Source organism: Pleurodeles waltl, chromosome 5 (assembly GCF_031143425.1).
Source record: "Pleurodeles waltl isolate 20211129_DDA chromosome 5, aPleWal1.hap1.20221129, whole genome shotgun sequence".
Taxonomy (NCBI): Eukaryota; Metazoa; Chordata; class Amphibia; order Caudata; family Salamandridae; genus Pleurodeles; species Pleurodeles waltl.
Genome location: NC_090444.1, coordinates 53,902,297 through 53,915,362, shown reverse-complemented (window position 1 = coordinate 53,915,362; position 13,066 = coordinate 53,902,297).

Here is a 13,066-nt window from a genome sequence, read left to right as displayed (position 1 = left end):
AGAAAACAGAGCAGTTTTTTGTAAAGTGCCTACCTGTAGATTTTTGCCTCTAGCTCAGTCGGCACCTAGGGAAACCTACCAAACCTGTGCATTTTTGGAAACTAGAGACCTAAGGGAATCCAAGATGTGGTGACTTGTGGGGCTCTGACCAGGTTCTGTTACCCAGAATCCTATACAAACCTCAAAATTTGGCTAAAAAAACACATTTTCCTCACATTATGGTGACAGAAAGGTCTGGAATCTAAGAGGAGCCACGAATTTCCTTCCACCCAGCGTTCCCCTAAGTCTCCCGATAAAAATGGTACCTCACTTGTGTGGGTCGGCCTAGCGCCTGCGACAGGATATGCCCCAAAACCCAACGTGGACACATCCCATTTTTTCACAGAAAACAGAGCAGTTTTTTGCAAAGTGCCTACCTGTAGATTTTGGCCTCGAGCTCAGCCGGCAGCTAGGGAAACCCACCAAACCTGTGCATTTTTGAAAACTAGAGACCTAGGGGAATCCAAGATGGGGTGACTTGTGGGGCTCTGACCAGGTTCTGTTACCCAGAATTCTTTGCAAACCTCAAAATTTGGCTAAAAAAACACTTTTCCATCACATTATGGTGACAGAAAGTTCTGGAATCTGAGAGGAGCCACAAATTATCTTTCACCCAGCATTCCCCCAAGTCTCCTGATAAAAATGATACCTCACTTGTGAGGGTAGGCCTAGCGCCCGCGACAGGAAATGCCCCAAAACGCAACGTGGACACATCCCATTTTTTTAAAGAAAACAGAGCAGTTTTTTGCAAAGTGCCTACCTGTAGATTTTGGCCTTGAGCTCAGCCGGCACCTAGGGCAACCCACCAAACCTGTGCATTTTTTAAAACTAGAGACCTAGGGGAATCCAAGATGGGGTTACTTGTGGGGCTATGATCAGGTTCTGTTACCCAGAATTCTTTGCAAACCTCAAAATTTGGCTAAAAAAACACATTTCCCTCACATTTCTGTGGCAGAAAGTTCTAGAACCTGAGAGGAGGCACACATTTCCTCCCACCCAGCGTTCCCCAAGTCTCCCGATAAAAATGATACCTCACTTGTGTGGGTAGGCCTAGCGCCTGTGGCAGGAAATGCCCCAAAACGCAACGTGGACACATCCCATTTTTTTAAAAGAAAACAGAGGTGTTTTTTGCAAAGTGCCTACCTGTAGATTTTGGCCTCTAGCTCAGCCGGCACCTAGGGAAACCTACCAAACCTGTGCATTTTTTAAAACTAGAGACCTAGGGGAATCCAAGATGGGGTGAAAAGTGGGGCTATGACCAGGTTCTGTTATCCAGAATCCTTTGCAAACCTCAAAATTTTGGCTAAAAAAACACATTTTCCTCACATTTCGGTGACAGAAAGTTCTGGAATCTTAGAGGAGGGACAAATTTCCTTCCACCCAGCGTTCCCCCAAGTCTCCTTATAAAAATGATACCTCACTTGTGAGGGTAGGCCAAGCGCCCGCAACAGGAAATGCCCCGAAACGCAACGTGGACACATCCCATTTTTAAAAAAATGAAACAGAGGTGTTTTTTGCAAAGTGCCTACCTGTAGATTTTGGCCTCTAGCTCATCCGGCACCTAGGGAAACCTACGAAACCTGTGCATTTTTGAAAACTAGAGACCTAGGGGAATCCAAGATGGGGTGACTTGTGGGGCTCTCACCTGGTTCTGTTACCCAAAATCCTTTGCAAACCTAAAAATTTGACTAAAAAAACAAATTTTCCTCACATTATGGTGACAGAATGCTCTGGAATCTGAGAGGAGCCACACATTTCCTTCAACCCAGCGTTCCCCTAAGTCTCCCGATAAAAATGGTACCTCACTTGTGTGGGTCGGCCCAGCGCCTGCGACAGAATATGCCCCAAAACACAACGTGGACACATCCCATTTTTTCACAGAAAACAGAGCAGTTTTTTGCAAAGTGCCTACCTGTAGATTTTGGCCTCGAGCTCAGCCGGCACCTAAGGAAACCCACCAAACCTGTGCATTTTTTAAAACTAGAGACCTAGGGAAATCCAAGATGGGGTGACTTGTGGGGCTTTGACCAGGTTCTGTTACCCAGATTTCTTTGCAAACCTCAAAATTTGGCTAAAAAAACACTTTTCCCTCACATTATGGTGACAGAAAGTTCTGGAATCTGAGAGGAACCACAAATTTCCTTCCACCCAGCATTCCTACAAGTCTCCTGATAAAAATGATACCTCACTTGTGAGGGTAGGCCTAGCGCCCGCGACAGGAAATGCCCCAAAACGCAACGTGGACACATCCCATTTTTTTAAAGAAAACAAAGGTGTTTTTTGCAAAGTGCCTACCTGTAGATTTTGGCCTCTAGCTCAGCCGGCACCTAGGGAAACCTACCAAACCTGTGCATTTTTTAAAACTAGAGAGCTAGGGGAATCCAAGATGGGGTGACTTGTGGGCCTATGATCAGGTTCTGTTACCCAGAATTCTTTGCAAACCTCAAAATTTGGCTAAAAAAACACATTTCCCTCACATTTCTGTGGCAAAAAGTTCTGGAATCTGAGAGGAGGCACAAATTTCCTTCCACCCAGCGTTTCCCCAAGTCTCCCGATAAAAATGATACCTCATTTGTGTGGGTAGGCCTAGCGCCCGCGACAGGGAATGCCCCAAAACGCAACGTGGACACATCCCATTTTTTTTAAATAAAACAGAGGTGTTTTTTGCAAAGTGCCTACCTGTAGATTTTGGCCTCTAGCTCATCCGGCACCTAGGGAAACCTACAAAACCTGTGCATTTTTGAAAACCAGAGACCTAGGGGAATCCAAGATGGGGTGACTTGTGGGGCTCTGACCTGGTTCTGTTACCCAGAATCCTTTGCAAACCTCAAAATGTGACTAAAAAAACACATTTTCCTCACATTATGGTGACAGAATGGTCTGGAATCTGAGAGGAGCCACACATTTCCTTCCACCCAGCGTTCCCCTAAGTCTCCCGATAAAAATGGTACCTCACTTGGGTGGGTCGGCCCAGCGCCTGCGACAGGATATGCCCCAAAACACAACGTGGACACATCCCATTTTTTCACAGAAAACAGAGCAGTTTTTTGCAAAGTGCCTACCTGTAGATTTTAGCCTCGAGCTCAGCCGGCACCTAAGGAAACCCACCAAACCTGTGCATTTTTGAAAACTAGAGACCTAGGGGAATCCAAGATGGGGTGACTTGTGGGGCTCTGACCAGGTTCTGTTACCCAGAATTCTTTGCAAACCTCAAAATTTGGCTAAAAAAACACTTTTCCCTCACATTATGGTGACAGAAAGTTCTGGAATCTGAGAGGAGCCACAAATTTCCTTCCACCCAGCATTCCCCCAAGTCTCCTCATAAAACTGATACCTCACTTGTGAGGGTAGGCCTAGCGCCTGCGACAGGATATGCCCCAAAACACAACGTGGACACATCCCATTTTTTCACAGAAAACAGAGCAGTTTTTTGTAAAGTGTCTACCTGTAGATTTTTGCCTCTAGCTCAGCCGGCACCTAGGGAAACCTACCAAACCTGTGCATTTTTGAAAACTAGAGACCTAAGGGAATCCAAGATGTGGTGACTTGTGGGGCTCTGACCAGGTTCTGTTACCCAGAATCCTATGCAAACCTCAAAATTTGGCTAAAAAAACAAATTTTTCTCACATTTCTGTGACTGAAAGTTCTGGAACCTGAGAGGAAGCACACATTTCATTCCACCCAGCGTTCCCCCAAGTCTCCCGATAAAAATGATACCTCACTTGTGTGGGTAGGCCTAGCGCCTGTGACAGGAAATGCCCCAAAACGCAACGTGGACACATCCCATTTTTTTAAAGAAAACAGAGGTGTTTTTTGCAAAGTGCCTACCTGTAGATTTTGGCCTCTAGCTCAGCCGGCACCCTGGGAAACCTACCAAACCTGTGCATTTTTGAAAACTAGAGACCTAGGGGAATCCAAGATGGGGTGTAAAGTGGGGCTCTGACCAGGTTCTGTTATCCAGAATCCTTTGCAAACCTCAAAATTTGGCTAAAAAAACACATTTTCCTCACATTATGGTGACAGAATGGTCTGGAATCTGAGAGGAGACATACATTTCCTTCCTCCCAGCGTTCCCCTAAGTCTCCCGATAAAAATGGTACCTCACTTGTGTGGGTTGGCCCAGCGCCTGCGACAGGATATGCCCCAAAACACAACGTGGACACATCCCATTTTTTCACAGAAAACAGAGCAGTTTTTTGTAAATTGTCTACCTGTAGATTTTTGCCTCTAGCTCAGCCGGCACCTAGGGAAACCTACCAAACCTGTGCATTTTTGAAAACTAGAGACCTAAGGGAATCCAAGATGTGGTGACTTGTGGGGCTCTGACCAGGTTCTGTTACCCAGAATCCTATGCAAACCTCAAAATTTGGCTAAAAAAACACATTTTCCTCACATTTCTGTGACTGAAAGTTCTAGAACCTGAGAGGAGGCACACATTTCCTTCCACCCAGCGTTCCCCCAAGTTTCCCGATAAAAATGATACCTCACTTGTGTGGGTAGGCCTAGCGCCTGTGACAGGAAATGCCCCAAAACGCAATGTGGACACATCCCATTTTTTTAAAGAAAACAGAGGTGTTTTTTGCAAAGTGCCTACCTGTAGATTTTGGCCTCTAGCTCAGCCGGCACCTAGGGAAACCTACCAAACCTGTGCATTTTTGAAAACTAGAGACCTAGGGGAATCCAAGATGGGGTGACTTGTGGGGCTCTGACCTGGTTCTGTTACCCAAAATCCTTTGCAAACCTCAAAATTTGACTAAAAAAACGCATTTTCCTCACATTATGGTGACAGAATGGTCTGGAATCTGAGAGGAGCCACACATTTCCTTCCACCCAGCGTTCCCCTAAGTCTCCCGATAAAAATGGTACCTCACTTGTGTGGGTCAGCCCAGCGCCTGCGACAGGATATGCCCCAAAACACAACGTGGACACATCCCATTTTTTCACAGAAAACAGAGCAGTTTTTTGCAAAGTGCCTACCTGTAGATTTTGGCCTCGAGCTCAGCCAGCACCTAGGGAAACCCACCAAACCTGTGCATTTTTGAAAACTAGAGACCTAGGGGAATCCAAGATGGGGTGACTTGTGGGGCTCTGACCAGGTTCTGTTACCCAGAATCCTATGCAAACCTCAAAATTTGGCTAAAAAAACAAATTTTTCTCACATTTCTGTGACTGAAAGTTCTGGAACCTGAGAGGAAGCACACATTTCATTCCACCCAGCGTTCCCCCAAGTCTCCCGATAAAAATGATACCTCACTTGTGTGGGTAGGCCTAGCGCCTGTGACAGGAAATGCCCCAAAACGCAACGTGGACACATCCCATTTTTTTAAAGAAAACAGAGGTGTTTTTTGCAAAGTGCCTACCTGTAGATTTTGGCCTCTAGCTCAGCCGGCACCCTGGGAAACCTACCAAACCTGTGCATTTTTGAAAACTAGAGACCTAGGGGAATCCAAGATGGGGTGTAAAGTGGGGCTCTGACCAGGTTCTGTTATCCAGAATCCTTTGCAAACCTCAAAATTTGGCTAAAAAAACACATTTTCCTCACATTATGGTGACAGAATGGTCTGGAATCTGAGAGGAGACATACATTTCCTTCCTCCCAGCGTTCCCCTAAGTCTCCCGATAAAAATGGTACCTCACTTGTGTGGGTTGGCCCAGCGCCTGCGACAGGATATGCCCCAAAACACAACGTGGACACATCCCATTTTTTCACAGAAAACAGAGCAGTTTTTTGTAAATTGTCTACCTGTAGATTTTTGCCTCTAGCTCAGCCGGCACCTAGGGAAACCTACCAAACCTGTGCATTTTTGAAAACTAGAGACCTAAGGGAATCCAAGATGTGGTGACTTGTGGGGCTCTGACCAGGTTCTGTTACCCAGAATCCTATGCAAACCTCAAAATTTGGCTAAAAAAACACATTTTCCTCACATTTCTGTGACTGAAAGTTCTAGAACCTGAGAGGAGGCACACATTTCCTTCCACCCAGCGTTCCCCCAAGTTTCCCGATAAAAATGATACCTCACTTGTGTGGGTAGGCCTAGCGCCTGTGACAGGAAATGCCCCAAAACGCAATGTGGACACATCCCATTTTTTTAAAGAAAACAGAGGTGTTTTTTGCAAAGTGCCTACCTGTAGATTTTGGCCTCTAGCTCAGCCGGCACCTAGGGAAACCTACCAAACCTGTGCATTTTTGAAAACTAGAGACCTAGGGGAATCCAAGATGGGGTGACTTGTGGGGCTCTGACCTGGTTCTGTTACCCAAAATCCTTTGCAAACCTCAAAATTTGACTAAAAAAACGCATTTTCCTCACATTATGGTGACAGAATGGTCTGGAATCTGAGAGGAGCCACACATTTCCTTCCACCCAGCGTTCCCCTAAGTCTCCCGATAAAAATGGTACCTCACTTGTGTGGGTCAGCCCAGCGCCTGCGACAGGATATGCCCCAAAACACAACGTGGACACATCCCATTTTTTCACAGAAAACAGAGCAGTTTTTTGCAAAGTGCCTACCTGTAGATTTTGGCCTCGAGCTCAGCCAGCACCTAGGGAAACCCACCAAACCTGTGCATTTTTGAAAACTAGAGACCTAGGGGAATCCAAGATGGGGTGACTTGTGGGGCTCTGACCAGGTTCTGTTACCCAGAATTCTTTGCAAACCTCAAAATTTGGCTAAAAAAATACTTTTCCTTCACATTATGGTGACAGAAAGTTCTGGAATCTGAGAGGAGCCACAAATTTCCTTCCACCCAGCATTCCCCCAAGTCTCCTGATAAAACTGATACCTCACTTGTGAGGGTAGGCCTAGCGCCCGCGACAGGAAATGCCCCAAAACGCAACGTGGACACATCCCATTTTTTTAAAGAAAACAGAGGTGTTTTTGGCAAAGTGCCTACCTGTAGATTTTGGCCTCGAGCTCAGCCGGCACCTAGGGAAACCCACCAAACCTGTGCATTTATGAAAACTAGAGACCTAGGGGAATCCAAGATGGGGTGACTTGGGGCTCTGACCAGGTTCTGTTACCCAGAATCCTTTGCAAACCTCAAAATTTGGCTAAAAAAACACATTTTCCTCACATTATGGTGACAGAAAGGTCTGGAATCTGAGAGGAGCCACAAATTTCCTTCCACCCAGCGTTCCCCTAAGTCTCCCGATAAAAATTGTACCTCACTTGTGTGGGTCGGCCTAGCGCCCGCGACAGGAAATACCCCAAAACGCAACGTGGACACATCCCATTTTTTTTAAGAAAACAAAGGTGTTTTTTGCAAAGTGCCTACCTGTAGATTTTGGCCTCGAGCTCATCCGGCACCTAGGGAAACCCACCAAACCTGTGCATTTTTTAAAACTAGAGACCTAGGGAAATCCAAGATGGGGTGACTTGTGGGGCTCTGACCAGGTTCTGTTACCCAGAATTCTTAGCAAACCTCAAAATTTGGCTAAAAAAACACTTTTCCCTCATAATATGGTGACAGAAAGTTCTGGAATCTGAGAGGAACCACAAATTTCCTTCCACCCAGCATTCCCCCAAGTCTCCTGATAAAAATGATACCTCACTTGTGAGGGTAGGCCTAGCACCCGCGACAGGAAATGCCCCAAAACGCAACGTGGACACATCCCATTTTTTTAAAGAAAACAAAGGTGTTTTTTGCAAAGTGCCTACCTGTAGATTTTGGCCTCTAGCTCAGCCGGCACCTAGGGAAACCTACCAAACCTGTGCATTTTTTAAAACTAGAGACCTAGGGGAATCCAAGATGGGGTGACTTGTGGGCCTATGATCAGGTTCTGTTACCCAGAATTCTTTGCAAACCTCAAGATTTGGCTAAAAAAACACATTTCCCTCACATTTCTGTGGCAGAAAGTTCTGGAATCTGAGAGGAGGCACAAATTTCCTTCCACTCAGCATTCCCCCAAGTCTCCTGATAAAAATGATACCTCACTTGTGTGGGTAGGCCTAGCGCCCGCGACAGGGAATGCCCCAAAACGCAACGTGGACACATCCCATTTTTTTTTTAAATAAAACAGAGGTGTTTTTTGCAAAGTGCCTACCTGTAGATTTTGGCCTCTTGCTCATCCGGCACCTAGGGAAACCTACAAAACCTGTGCATTTTTGAAAACTAGAGACCTAGGGGAATCCAAGATGGGGTGACTTGTGGGGCTCTGACCTGGTTCTGTTACCCAGAATCCTTTGCAAACCTCAAAATTTGACTAAAAAAAACACATTTTCCTCACATTATGGTGACAGAATGGTCTGGAATCTGAGAGGAGCCACACATTTCCTTCCACCCAGCGTTCCCCTAAGTCTCCCGATAAAAATGGTACCTCACTTGTGTGGGTCGGCCCAGCGCCTGCGACAGGATATGCCCCAAAACACAACGTGGACACATCCCATTTTTTCACAGAAAACAGAGCAGTTTTTTGCAAAGTGCCTACCTGTAGATTTTGGCCTCGAGCTCAGCCGGCACCTAGGGAAACCCACCAAACCTGTGCATTTTTTAAAACTAGAGACCTAGGGGAATCCAAGATGGGGTGACTTGTGGGGCTCTGACCAGGTTCTGTTACCCAGAATTATTTGCAAACCTCAAAATGTGGCTAAAAAACCACTTTTCCCTCACATTATGGTGACAGAAAGTTCTGGAATCTGAGGGAACCACAAATTTCCTTCCACCCAGCATTCCCCCAAGTCTCCTGATAAAACTGATACCTCACTTGTGAGGGTAGGCCTAGTGCCTGCGACAGGAAATGCCCCAAAACGCAACGTGGACACATCCCATTTTTATAAAGAAAACAGAGGTGTTTTTGGCAAAGTGCCTACCTGTAGATTTTGGCCTCGAGCTCAGCCGGCACCTAGGGAAACCCACCAAACCTGTGCATTTTTTAAAACTAGAGACCTAGGGGAATCCAAGATGGGGTGTCTTGTGGGGCTCTGACCAGGTTCTGTTACCCAGAATCCTTTGCAAACCTCAAAATTTGGCTAAAAAAACACATTTTCCTCACATTATGGTGACAGAAAGGTCTGGAATCTGAGAGGAGCCACAAATTTCCTTCCACCCAGCGTTCCCCTAAGTCTCCCGATAAAAATTGTACCTCACTTGTGTGGGTCGGCCTAGCGCCTGCGACAGGATATGCCCCAAAACACAACGTGGACACATCCCATTTTTTTAAAGAAAACAGAGGTGTTTTTTGCAAAGTGCCTACCTGTAGATTTTGGCCTCGAGCTCAGCCGGCACCTAAGGAAACCCACCAAACCTGTGCATTTTTTAAAACTAGAGACCTAGGGAAATCCAAGATGGGGTGACTTGTGGGGCTCTGACCAGGTTCTGTTACCCAGACTTCTTTGCAAACCTCAAAATTTGGCTAAAAAAACACTTTTCCCTCACATTATGGTGACAGAAAGTTCTGGAATCTGAGAGGAACCACAAATTTCCTTCCACCCAGCATTCCCCCAAGTCTCCTGATAAAAATGATACCTCACTTGTGAGGGTAGGCCTAGCGCCCGCGACAGGAAATGCCCCAAAACGCAACGTGGACACATCCCATTTTTTTAAAGAAAACAAAGGTGTTTTTTGCAAAGTGCCTACCTGTAGATTTTGGCCTCTAGCTCAGCCGGCACCTAGGGAAACCTACCAAACCTGTGCATTTTTTAAAACTAGAGACCTAGGGGAATCCAAGATGGGGTGACTTGTGGGCCTATGATCAGGTTCTGTTACCCAGAATTCTTTGGAAACCTCAAAATTTGGCTAAAAAAACACATTTCCCTCACATTTCTGTGGCAGAAAGTTCTGGAATCTGAGAGGAGGCACAAATTTCCTTCCACCCAGCGTTTCCCCAAGTCTCCCGATAAAAATGATACCTCATTTGTGTGGGTAGGCCTAGCGCCCGCGACAGGGAATGCCCCAAAACGCAACGTGGACACATCCCATTTTTTTTTAAATAAAACAGAGGTGTTTTTTGCAAAGTGCCTACCTGTAGATTTTGGCCTCTAGCTCATCCGGCACCTAGGGAAACCTACAAAACCTGTGGATTTTTGAAAACTAGAGACCTAGGGGAATCCAAGATGGGGTGACTTGTGGGGCTCTGACCTGGTTCTGTTACCCAGAATCCTTTGCAAACCTCAAAATTTGACTAAAAAAACACATTTTCCTCACATTATGGTGACAGAATGGTCTGGAATCTGAGAGGAGCCACACATTTCCTTCCACCCAGCGTTCCCCTAAGTCTCCCGATAAAAATGGTACCTCACTTGTGTGGGTCGGCCCAGCGCCTGCGACAGGATATGCCCCAAAACACAACGTGGACACATCCCATTTTTTCACAGAAAACAGAGCAGTTTTTTGCAAAGTGCCTACCTGTAGATTTTAGCCTCGAGCTCAGCCGGCACCTAGGGAAACACACCAAACCTGTGCATTTTTGAAAACTAGAGACCTAGGGGAATCCAGGATGGGGTGACTTGTGGGGCTCTGACCAGGTTCTGTTACCCAGAATTCTTTGCAAACCTCAAAATGTGGCTAAAAAAACACTTTTCCCTCACATTATGGTGACAGAAAGTTCTAGAATCTGAGAGGAGCCACAAATTTCCTTCCACCCAGCATTCCCCCAAGTCTCCTGATAAAACTGATACCTCACTTGTGAGGGTAGGCCTAGCGCCTGCGACAGGATATGCCCCAAAACACAACGTGGACACATCCCATTTTTTCACAGAAAACAGAGCAGTTTTTTGTAAAGTGTCTACCTGTAGATTTTTGCCTCTAGCTCAGCCGGCACCTAGGGAAACCTACCAAACCTGTGCATTTTTGAAAACTAGAGACCTAAGGGAATCCAAGATGTGGTGACTTGTGGGGCTCTGACCAGGTTCTGTTACCCAGAATCCTTTGCAAACCTCAAAATTTGGCTAAAAAAACACATGTTCCTCACATTTCTGGGGCAGAAAGTTCTGGAATCCGAGAGGTGGCACAAATTTCCTTCCACCCAGCGTTCCCCCAAGTCTCCCGATAAAAATGGTACCTCACTTGTGTGGGTAGGCCTAGCGCCTGCGACAGGATATGCCCCAAAACACAACGTGGACACATCCCATTTTTTCACAGAAAACAGAGCAGTTTTTTGTAAAGTGTCTACCTGTAGATTTTTGCCTCTAGCTCAGCCGGCACCTAGGGAAACCTACCAAACCTGTGCATTTTTGAAAACTAGAGACCTAAGGGAATCCAAGATGTGGTGACTTGTGGGGCTCTGACCAGGTTCTGTTACCCAGAATCCTATGCAAACCTCAAAATTTGGCTAAAAAAACACATTTTCCTTACATTTCTGTGACTGAAAGTTCTGGAACCTGAGAGGAAGCACACATTTCCTTCCACCCAGCGTTCCCCCAAGTCTCCCGATAAAAATGATACCTCACTTGTGTGGGTAGGCCTAGCGCCTGCGACAGGAAATGCCCCAAAACGCAACGTGGACACATCCCATTTTTTTAAAGAAAACAGAGGTGTTTTTTGCAAAGTGCCTACCTGTAGATTTTGGCCTCTAGCTCAGCCGGCACCCTGGGAAACCTACCGAACCTGTGCATTTTTGAAAACTAGAGACCTAGGGGAATCCAAGATGGGGTGTAAAGTGGGGCTCTGACCAGGTTCTGTTATCCAGAATCCTTTGCAAACCTCAAAATTTGGCTAAAAAAACACATTTTCCTCACATTATGGTGACAGAATGGTCTGGAATCTGAGAGGAGCCACACATTTCCTTCCACCCAGCGTTCCCCTAAGTCTCCCGATAAAAATGGTACCTCACTTGTGTGGGTCGGCCCAGCGCCTGCGACAGGATATGCCCCAAAACACAACGTGGACACATCCCATTTTTTCACAGAAAACAGAGCAGTTTTTTGTAAAGTGTCTACCTGTAGATTTTTGCCTCTAGCTCAGCCGGCACCTAGGGAAACCTACCAAACCTGTGCATTTTTGAAAACTAGAGACCTAAGGGAATCCAAGATGTGGTGACTTGTGGGGCTCTGACCAGGTTCTGTTACCCAGAATGCTATGCAAACCTCAAAATTTGGCTAAAAAAACACATTTTCCTCACATTTCTGTGACTGAAAGTTCTAGAACCTGAGAGGAGGCACACATTTCCTTCCACCCAGCGTTCCCCCAAGTCTCCCGATAAAAATGATACCTCACTTGTGTGGGTAGGCCTAGAGCCTGTGACAGGAAATGCCCCAAAACGCAATGTGGACACATCCCATTTTTTTTAAGAAAACAGAGGTGTTTTTTGCAAAGTGCCTACCTGTAGATTTTGGCCTCTAGCTCAGCCAGCACCTAGGGAAACCTACCAAACCTGTGCATTTTTGAAAACTAGAGACCTAGGGGAATCCAAGATGGGGTGACTTGTGGGGCTCTGACCTGGTTCTGTTACCCAAAATCCTTTGCAAACCTCAAAATGTGACTAAAAAAACACATTTTCCTCACATTATGGTGACAGAATGGTCTGGAATCTGAGAGGAGCCACACATTTCCTTCCACCCAGCGTTCCCCTAAGTCTCCCGATAAAAATGGTACCTCACTTGTGTGGGTCGGCCCAGCGCCTGCGACAGGATATGCCCCAAAACACAACGTGGACACATCCCATTTTTTCACAGAAAACAGAGCAGTTTTTTGCAAAGTGCCTACCTGTAGATTTTGGCCTCGAACTCAGCCGGCACCTAGGGAAACCCACCAAACCTGTGCATTTTTTAAAACTAGAGACCTAGGGGAATCCAAGATGGGGTGACTTGTGGGGCTCTGACCAGGTTCTGTTACCCAGAATTCTTTGCAAACCTCAAAATTTGGCTAAAAAAACACTTTTCCCTCACATTATGGTGACAGAAAGTTCTGGAATCTGAGAGAACCACTAATTTCCTTCCACCCAGCATTCCCCCAAGTCTCCTGATAAAACTGATACCTCACTTGTGAGGGTAGGCCTAGCGCCCGCGACAGGAAATGCCCCAAAACGCAACGTGGACACATCCCATTTTTTTAGAGAAAACAGAGGTGTTTTTGGCAAAGTGCCTACCTGTA